The sequence below is a fragment of the Mus pahari genome, chromosome X (genome assembly GCF_900095145.1).
Source record: "Mus pahari chromosome X, PAHARI_EIJ_v1.1, whole genome shotgun sequence".
Classification (NCBI taxonomy): Eukaryota; Metazoa; Chordata; class Mammalia; order Rodentia; family Muridae; genus Mus; species Mus pahari.
In genome coordinates this window covers 113,065,652-113,073,139 of record NC_034613.1, presented here as the reverse complement: position 1 = coordinate 113,073,139, position 7,488 = coordinate 113,065,652, and the positions used below count along the sequence as shown (strand labels likewise).

Below are 7,488 nucleotides of genomic sequence, written 5' to 3'. Positions count from 1 at the left end.
TATTGGACAACTTTTGGCTCTCTAAACAAAGAGGCAAGTGAACTTTATTCCACCCACCCCCCGACCCCCATCATCTAAGAGAGCGAACAAAGATAGACTAGACGGAAATGGCAGAGGAGGGACATCCAGTAGGTCCTCAAACTCTGCTAACTCAGGAGGAAATTCCTCCAGTGCCTTAGGGCTTTGGTTCCCAGAACTCTCTACTGTACTAGTTGGCCCTCTGCTCAAATAGCCCTGCGCTCGGTGCGGGCCCTTTAAGAGTCCAGCTCCTCCCCGCTTCAGGGAAAGTTGCAGCTTTTTCCGCCTCCTGGGAGGGTTGAGTAGGGCCGGCCGCCCTGGTTGCTGGTCTGTCTTTTTGGAGCTAGAGACCCTTCCAACCATTCGGCACCGGGACCTTTTGTCACCCAGTAGCACCTGTTGCAGGTGACAGGTAGGTGGCAGCTAGTATCTGAGAGCACCTTCACCCTCTCTCTGTATGGGACTTCGCGGACTCCCCCAGCCCCGTGTCTCGCCCCCACTTCGGGGGGCGTGTGTCCTGTTGTACCTTGTGTGAGGTCCCTGTCCTCCCTCCCCAGCTGCCACGCGGGCCCTTTTGCTGTGTCCACGTCTAGGGACCGCACCCCCACGCGGTGCCTCCCGTCTGCTCCAGGCGCTCCCTCCCTGCCACTTTTCCTTCTCTCGGGGCTGCTTCTGCCCGGTTCCCTTGGACGGAGTTTGTGGGTGCTGCCTCTCCACAGGTATGGCTGGCTCCGTGCGCCCCAACTCCCCCCGCCTCCTCCGCTAGCCTTGGCCCCTCTAGAAAGCTGGCCCCTGGCGCAGGCTTGAACAGGCTTCTAGTGGAGCTGTGCCCTCGGACTTGGAGGCTAGTCACCTTTTTGGTGACCTCGCTGGACTTGACTGTCCAGCTCCTTCTATGGCCCCGCGCCGTTTCTGAACTCCAGGCTTCTGTTTTCCTAGCTTCACCTCGACTCTTCACCACAGGTACAGACTACAGGCAGGTTTGACTCTGAGTTCTGTCCCAGTGGGTTGGTTCCCTTTGGGTATGGAGCTGGAGCCCCAGCTGTGTAGGTTAGAGCTCAACTCCTTTATCATGCCCCCTTCAAACAGGCTGGGGGGTTGCTCCTGGCAGGACACCAGTGTTCCTCCAGCCTGGAGAGGATGATGAACACTGAGCTGACACTGAAGGAGTTGGATGGGCTCTAGGAGAAGTTGATGGTAAAATAATTTGGTTTAAAATTCTGATAGCTTGAAGAGTGATGTGTTTGCTTTAACCAACTCTTTCTTCCCCTAATATGCTACAGTTTCAGGACCAGAGGACCTAGCATTCTAGTATACATATGGCTTCTAGAAGGACTGACCCTAAGCTCTGTGGGAGAAATTAATCGCCTATATCCCTGGACTTCTCTACCCCACTTTCCCTTTCTGTTTTTGTTACTTTGAGACAGGGTCTCACTGTAGCTCAGGATGGTTTGGAATTCATTATGTATACAAGGTTGGCCTCACATTGGCTGGCAAACCTCCTGCCTCTACCTCCCAAAGTGCTGCTGTTACAGGTCTGCAACATCACATCTGTTCTCTGCTGTTTTTTTTTAAACTGGTTACTCTTCTGCTCTTTGTTAGCTGTGTTCTTCATAAATATGTTGACATTAAGGAGTTAATGAACTAAGGTGAAAATTTGCCATGAAGAACTAAAAACAATAATTATCTCAGAGAGCTCTGGCAATTTTTTTTCTTGGTGTGTGTGTGTGTGTGTGTGTGTGTGTGTGTGTGTGTGTGTGTGTCTGTGTGTCTGTGTGTCTGTGTGTGTGCTGGAAATCCTAGTAGAAAAAGCCTCCACAAAACTGGTTTGTGAATCTCCCTTTGGGTAGCAGATGGATATGATTTCAAAGGCTACACCCTAGGTCAGAGTGGTGAACTTGAACTTGGAGGCTGGCTCTGGGATTATTGGTCTATGAGTATAGGAAGCATTCTGGTTGGTGTTCTCTGAGCACTTTCCCTTCAAGGTTGGAATTATTAAAGTGATGGCATAATGAACGAATGAAGTCAGGCCACGGTGTGATCAGTTCTCATCCCATCTCAGATAAGCCTCACACTAATTCTATGCAATTGGTGATACAGTTACAGCCATGATACAATGCAGAGGAGGCTGAGACGTTAAGTGTGATGCTCTAAATTACACTCTGACAATGGGATAAGCTTGCATGAAGCTAACTTCTGGTCCTTGGTTCCATCTTAGATGCACTGTGGGGGAAGTTGAATGACCACATTCATGTCTTAACTGAGTTCATTTCAAACCTGAGTCCAGTTGCATATTGCTGTTGTTAAGTGCACATCCTGGATGCTCCGTGGTAATTGTCTCGAAGTTAGGAGAACAGATTTCTGGGTTTTAGAGGTGTGTTCCTGCATTCTCTGGATGGGCACCTGATTTAACTTCTTCCTTTCCAGATGGCCAGGGGAGAAACAACGGGGTAGCAGCTGACAGGTATTTGACAGAAATATGTTTAAGTGACAAAGCCACACCAGGCAGACAGAGTGATAGCACATTCTTTTTATTTGTAGCTTCAGCAGAGATACTCAGGAGAGTATATCTTCCTCAAGCCCACCTCTGGAACTTTGCTTAAACTATTGTTTTTTGTTTTGTTTTGTTTTGTTTTGTTTTGCTCTGGCCAACTTGGTACTCATATCCCCAACCTCTTGTCATTAATTCTTATTCATCTCTCAAGATTTTGCCTAACATCATTGCCTTTAAGTCAACCTCACTGAATGAACACTTCCTTCCCCCAAGGAGAATGACTAGTTATATTGTCTTAAGGACTTTATTTAGACTTCAATAAAGGCCTGAATACCATTCTGTTTTTCCATCTGGAAGGTTGTATGTAATCTCTGTAAAGGCAGTAACTGGATCTTGAAGCACAAAGATTTGTGCTAGGGGTTGGGGATGCGCTGATGGTGAGATTGGAATACGAAAAAATCTTGAGATATTTGTAACACAGAATAGGAACAAGCATTATGCCTCTGTTTCAAGGCAGTCACTTGACCAACCCACTGAAAATTGCAATCATGTCCCTAAACATTCTTTTTTTAAGGTTTATTTTATGTGCATTGATGTTTTGCCTGCATGTATGTCTGAATGAGGGTGTTGAATCCCATGGAACAGACAGTTGTGAGCTGTCATGTAAGTACTGGGAATTGAACCCGATCTCTGGATCAGAGCAGCCAGTGCTCTGAACGGCTGAGCCATCTCTCCAGGCCCTTATCCACTCTTTTTACCTCTTTCCTACATTTGTTTTGCTTATTCATTGTTTCACATCTACCTGATAACCCAAAGGCCAAGTGGATAGGAATTGCTGTCTTTTGTATTTACTGATGGTCAAAGGAACCAGAGTTCTGAGCACATGATAGGGGCCAGACTGATGCTGGTGAGTGAAGGAATGAACGGCCTTGCTGTTCTAGGAATTGGAACTCCTGTACTTTTCTGAGTCAGAAACTATGCCTTCAATTTGCCCCCAGCACAGTACTCACACAGCTTCCCTTCTGTTGAGGTTTTTTTGTTTGGCTGTTTGTTATTGTTGTTTTTGTTTTGCTTTGAGACTATTTCTGATAACTTTGACCTAATTATAAATATTTCCTCTCTGTTTAATTTCTAAGTTGTTAGAGATAAGAGTCCCAGAATGTATCCTAGGCTAGCCTAGTCTTCACTGTGTATCCTGTCTGGCTTCATACGCATGGCTATTTTCCTGCCTCAGCTTTCTGAGTGTTAGGATTGAAGATGTGAACCAATATGCTTGACCGGAACCTCCACTTTATATTTAAGTACAAATCATGTGGGTGGAGAAAGAAAGAAACCCTTCTCTTTGGTTCATTGTTTTAACAGTGGCAGCACTGGGAAGAGAGGTGTGAATTATCAGTGGTTCTGAGGACATTCAGACATTTGTCAAGATCAGTGAGAGAAGGCAACTATGTAACAGGGAAAAGCCCCAACAAATAAAAGATGCTACAAATTAGGTTTTTATTCTCATCACCCTTAATCTTCTTATGTGTGAGGTGGTTACTAGGTTATGGGCTGTATGGAGAAGGTCCAACTGAATACTTTTACAACAATTGCCTAGTTGTAGACTAGTTTTGTAGAGGCGTAGGCAGCAGCTGTATAGCAAAATAAAAGTGCTAGTTTGTTTAAATGCGGGTTGAAATATCCAGTCAGAAAAAAAGTACAGAATCCATTTGATAACATCAGACTTAGAAGGACCTCTGCCCTGGAAAAAACAGTGACTGTATACTTCTTACCATTTATTGTCTATTAACTTCTTTGAAATGTAAGTTTGCATAAATAACTGCTCAGGCACTTTAAATCTCATCTTCCCAAACACTGAGCATTCAACTGTCTTAGGACTCAGCCTACAGACTTTTCTCTACCCAAAACCTGCTCAGATGTTCTCTTTAAGAAGTTTTAACCATTGCTGTGACAGCTAGACAGCCACCATTCATGTTTCTGTTCTGGGTCTTTCTTCTGTCCTGAAGCCTCATGTTCTTAGTGGCCTATTTGACATTTCTAACTGGCATCTAATGGATGCCTCAAGGGTAATATGGCCAACTATGGATTATTGATTACCCCAATACCTTTAATCCTTCCCTTTGCCTTCCCATGATTAAGAAAAGAGTACCATTATACATTTAGTTCCGTTAAACAAAGAATATTGGGTTACGCAAGATTTCTGTCATCTTAGGCCACCACATATAGTGTTTAAACTCTTGTTGATCTCACTTTCAAACTGTATGGTGAACTCTTCCATGTGTCTCCATTTTCTCTGCCTGGTACCCTTGTCCCAGCCACCATGGAGGTTCACCGAACATTCTTAAACAATAGTAAAATATATACAACTATTTTGTTGGAACAGCTCCGTATTGGTGTGTGGGGTGATAAACCATGTCAGGAAGCTTGAGGGGTAGAGAGGGTTGAGGCCCCAGAAACTCACACCTGAGATGGTAGGCGTCCCCTGCTCCCTGCCAGATTCCTGGCCTGGAACACGTGAAACATGGGTGTGGGATATATATGTGTGTACACACATGTGCTTGTAGTCGTGTACACAGAGCAGGGCTTTAGGTGTTTGGCTCTATCACTGTTGCCTTATTCCCTTGAAACAGAATCTCTCACTGAATCTGGAACACACCCTATGCTTGTAGCCAGTGAGCCCCAGAGATCTCTCTATAACAGGCTTTTTACATGGGTTCTGGAGATCGAACTCAGGTCATCATTAGAAGTCTTACCCACTGAATCATCTTCCTAGTGCTGGGAAAATCATTATAATAAGTGACCTTCTGAGTGAGGGGGGTATTGATCAATCGATACATAGTTTCTCTTCAACTGGGGAGATAATGCATGCTGACAATAATGCATCATATATTCTTACATTGTTAAAAGAATAAACTGAATCTTTCCATAATATATACATATAACAAAAATTGATTCTCTCCTATAAATACACACAATTACTGTCAATGAAAGATAAACACACATATATACATATATTAAAAATTGAGTAGGCAAGACCCAATTGGCATCTCAGAGAATTTACATATTTACTATCAAGAGCATCTTTTGCTCATGCCCTTATTAAGGGTGGATAATCTTTTGAAAATATCTTTCTTTTTTTTTTCTATGGTAGAGATCAAATCCATCATCTCATGCATAGTAGGCAAGTAATCTACCAGTCAGTTACACCCCCCTGTTTGGAAAAAATGTGGTATTTACATTGAAGAAGCTCGGCTTTAATGGGAAGGAAACAAGGCTCAGGGGAGGTCAGGGTATTAATTTTGTGTTGCTTTAAATACAGAACTGAGAGAAAGCTATTTATGAGGCAACCACATAGAATTAGATGATAAGGGGTCCCTGAGGAAGCTGGGGGCTAGTGATTGAGCAGAATGAATGTGGAGAATAATACTATACTTAGAGAAAGGCAACTAGCTCTTTGGTTGAGACAACAGAGAAAGGGCAAAACTAGTGATGCTCCGAAGGACAGAGCTGTGGAGGGCTGGTCTTCTGAGGGTGGTCCTCTTGACAAGAGTGGTGAAGGGCTCAAGTGGCATTTGAGAAAGATGAAAAGAAGGGTGCCCCATCAAGGTATGTGTTTCACAGCCTCATGTTTACTGCAAATGTATCCATCTTTTGTTAATTTTATCTCCATAAAGCTGCAAAAAATAAAATGGGTCGGGACTACTGTGCTTTGTTTCTCCCTCAAGTCCCAGAAGCTGGTTTCAATTCCTTCCAGCCTCACTCACCAGCCAAGATCTTGAAGCACTAAGAACAATGTAGTTTGAGAGATTTGTCCAAATGGCTGGGACAGAAATTGACAAGGTCAGAGATTAGATGGTGCCAGCAAATGAGGAGTTGAATTGACAGATCACTCCATTTCATGGCCATGACTATCTGAAACTACCTTGAATTCAAGATATTTTGAAGATATGGAAATCTCCTGTGGTATCTGCACTATTTCATGTTTGTAGTTTTTTCAGTTTGGGTCCTTAGTGTCTGTGCCTTCAAATTATTGCCAGTGACATACAATAAAGCATGGTTATATCTGCTGAGGGCCTACTGTGTGGCAGCTATGAGGTCCTGAAATGTGCTAGGCACCCTGCATCGGCTCTGGCCATCCAAACATTTGACATGTATTGGAGACAGACACCACTCTCTTTTTCTGGTGAGCACTTCAGCAGGGAAGGCACGTGTTAAACATGGATTAAACAATGGATCAGAAAATTCGTTGCTATTGGGAAAAGTTCTATAAAGTTCAACTTCTGAAAATTCAGTTATTCTAACGGATTTTTTTTCTTTCCAGTTTACATTTATCAAGAAAGTATGAGAATCCCTTTTATATTTCTCTTTTAGAAAGCTGAGCATTGGGGCTGGAGAGATGGCTCAGTGGTTTGGAGAGCTTGCTGCTCTTCCAGAGGTCCTGATACTGGTTACCAGCACCCGCTTCAGGGACAGTACCCATGTGGCAAATACCCACAAATATGCATAAGTAAAAATCAATCTTAAAAAGTTCAACAATGTCTGTCTGTAAGAATTGACACCCAAATATTTTTAAAAAATTATTTCCAGTATGGGTGGACCATTTTCTTTTAGATTTTTTTTGACCATTTGATTTTCCTCCCTTAAGACTTATCTGATTGTATTCTCTTGTCTATTGAATATTTTTCTCTCGTCTATGATGCCACTAACCACTCGCTTTTCTTTTCTTCCTCCTTCAAGATTTGGAAAATCTACCCCATCTTTTCTCTGTATTTATAATTATATCTTTCTATTCCCTTTCAGCCTCTTCCTTATATAGCTTGGTGTGCTCAGAGATATGAAGATATTTTTATTACTTGACCCAGTAAGAGTTAAAATATAATTTTATTGCTTCTGCTTATCTTAATTCCCATAGGGAAATTTTTTGTTTGCCTTTTTTCCAGACATTGTTTGTATGCCTATATAAGATATTCCAATCT

At 43.0% G+C, this 7,488-nt stretch overlaps 1 protein-coding gene across 4 annotated transcripts in view; it reads left to right on the top strand.

Moving 5' to 3' along the window:
* The first annotated feature begins 281 nt into the window (after positions 1–281).
* Sytl4 (synaptotagmin like 4) overlaps positions 282–7,488 on the top strand; it is a 46,217-nt gene continuing 39,010 nt past the window's right edge. For 3 of the 4 annotated variants that reach the window (XM_021188033.1, XM_021188032.1, XM_021188031.1), the window contains exon 1: positions 282–430. The gene's annotated coding sequence lies outside the window, so the exon portion shown is untranslated. The remainder of the gene's footprint in view (positions 431–7,488) is intronic. The other variant, XM_029534185.1, reaches the window with a different exon arrangement.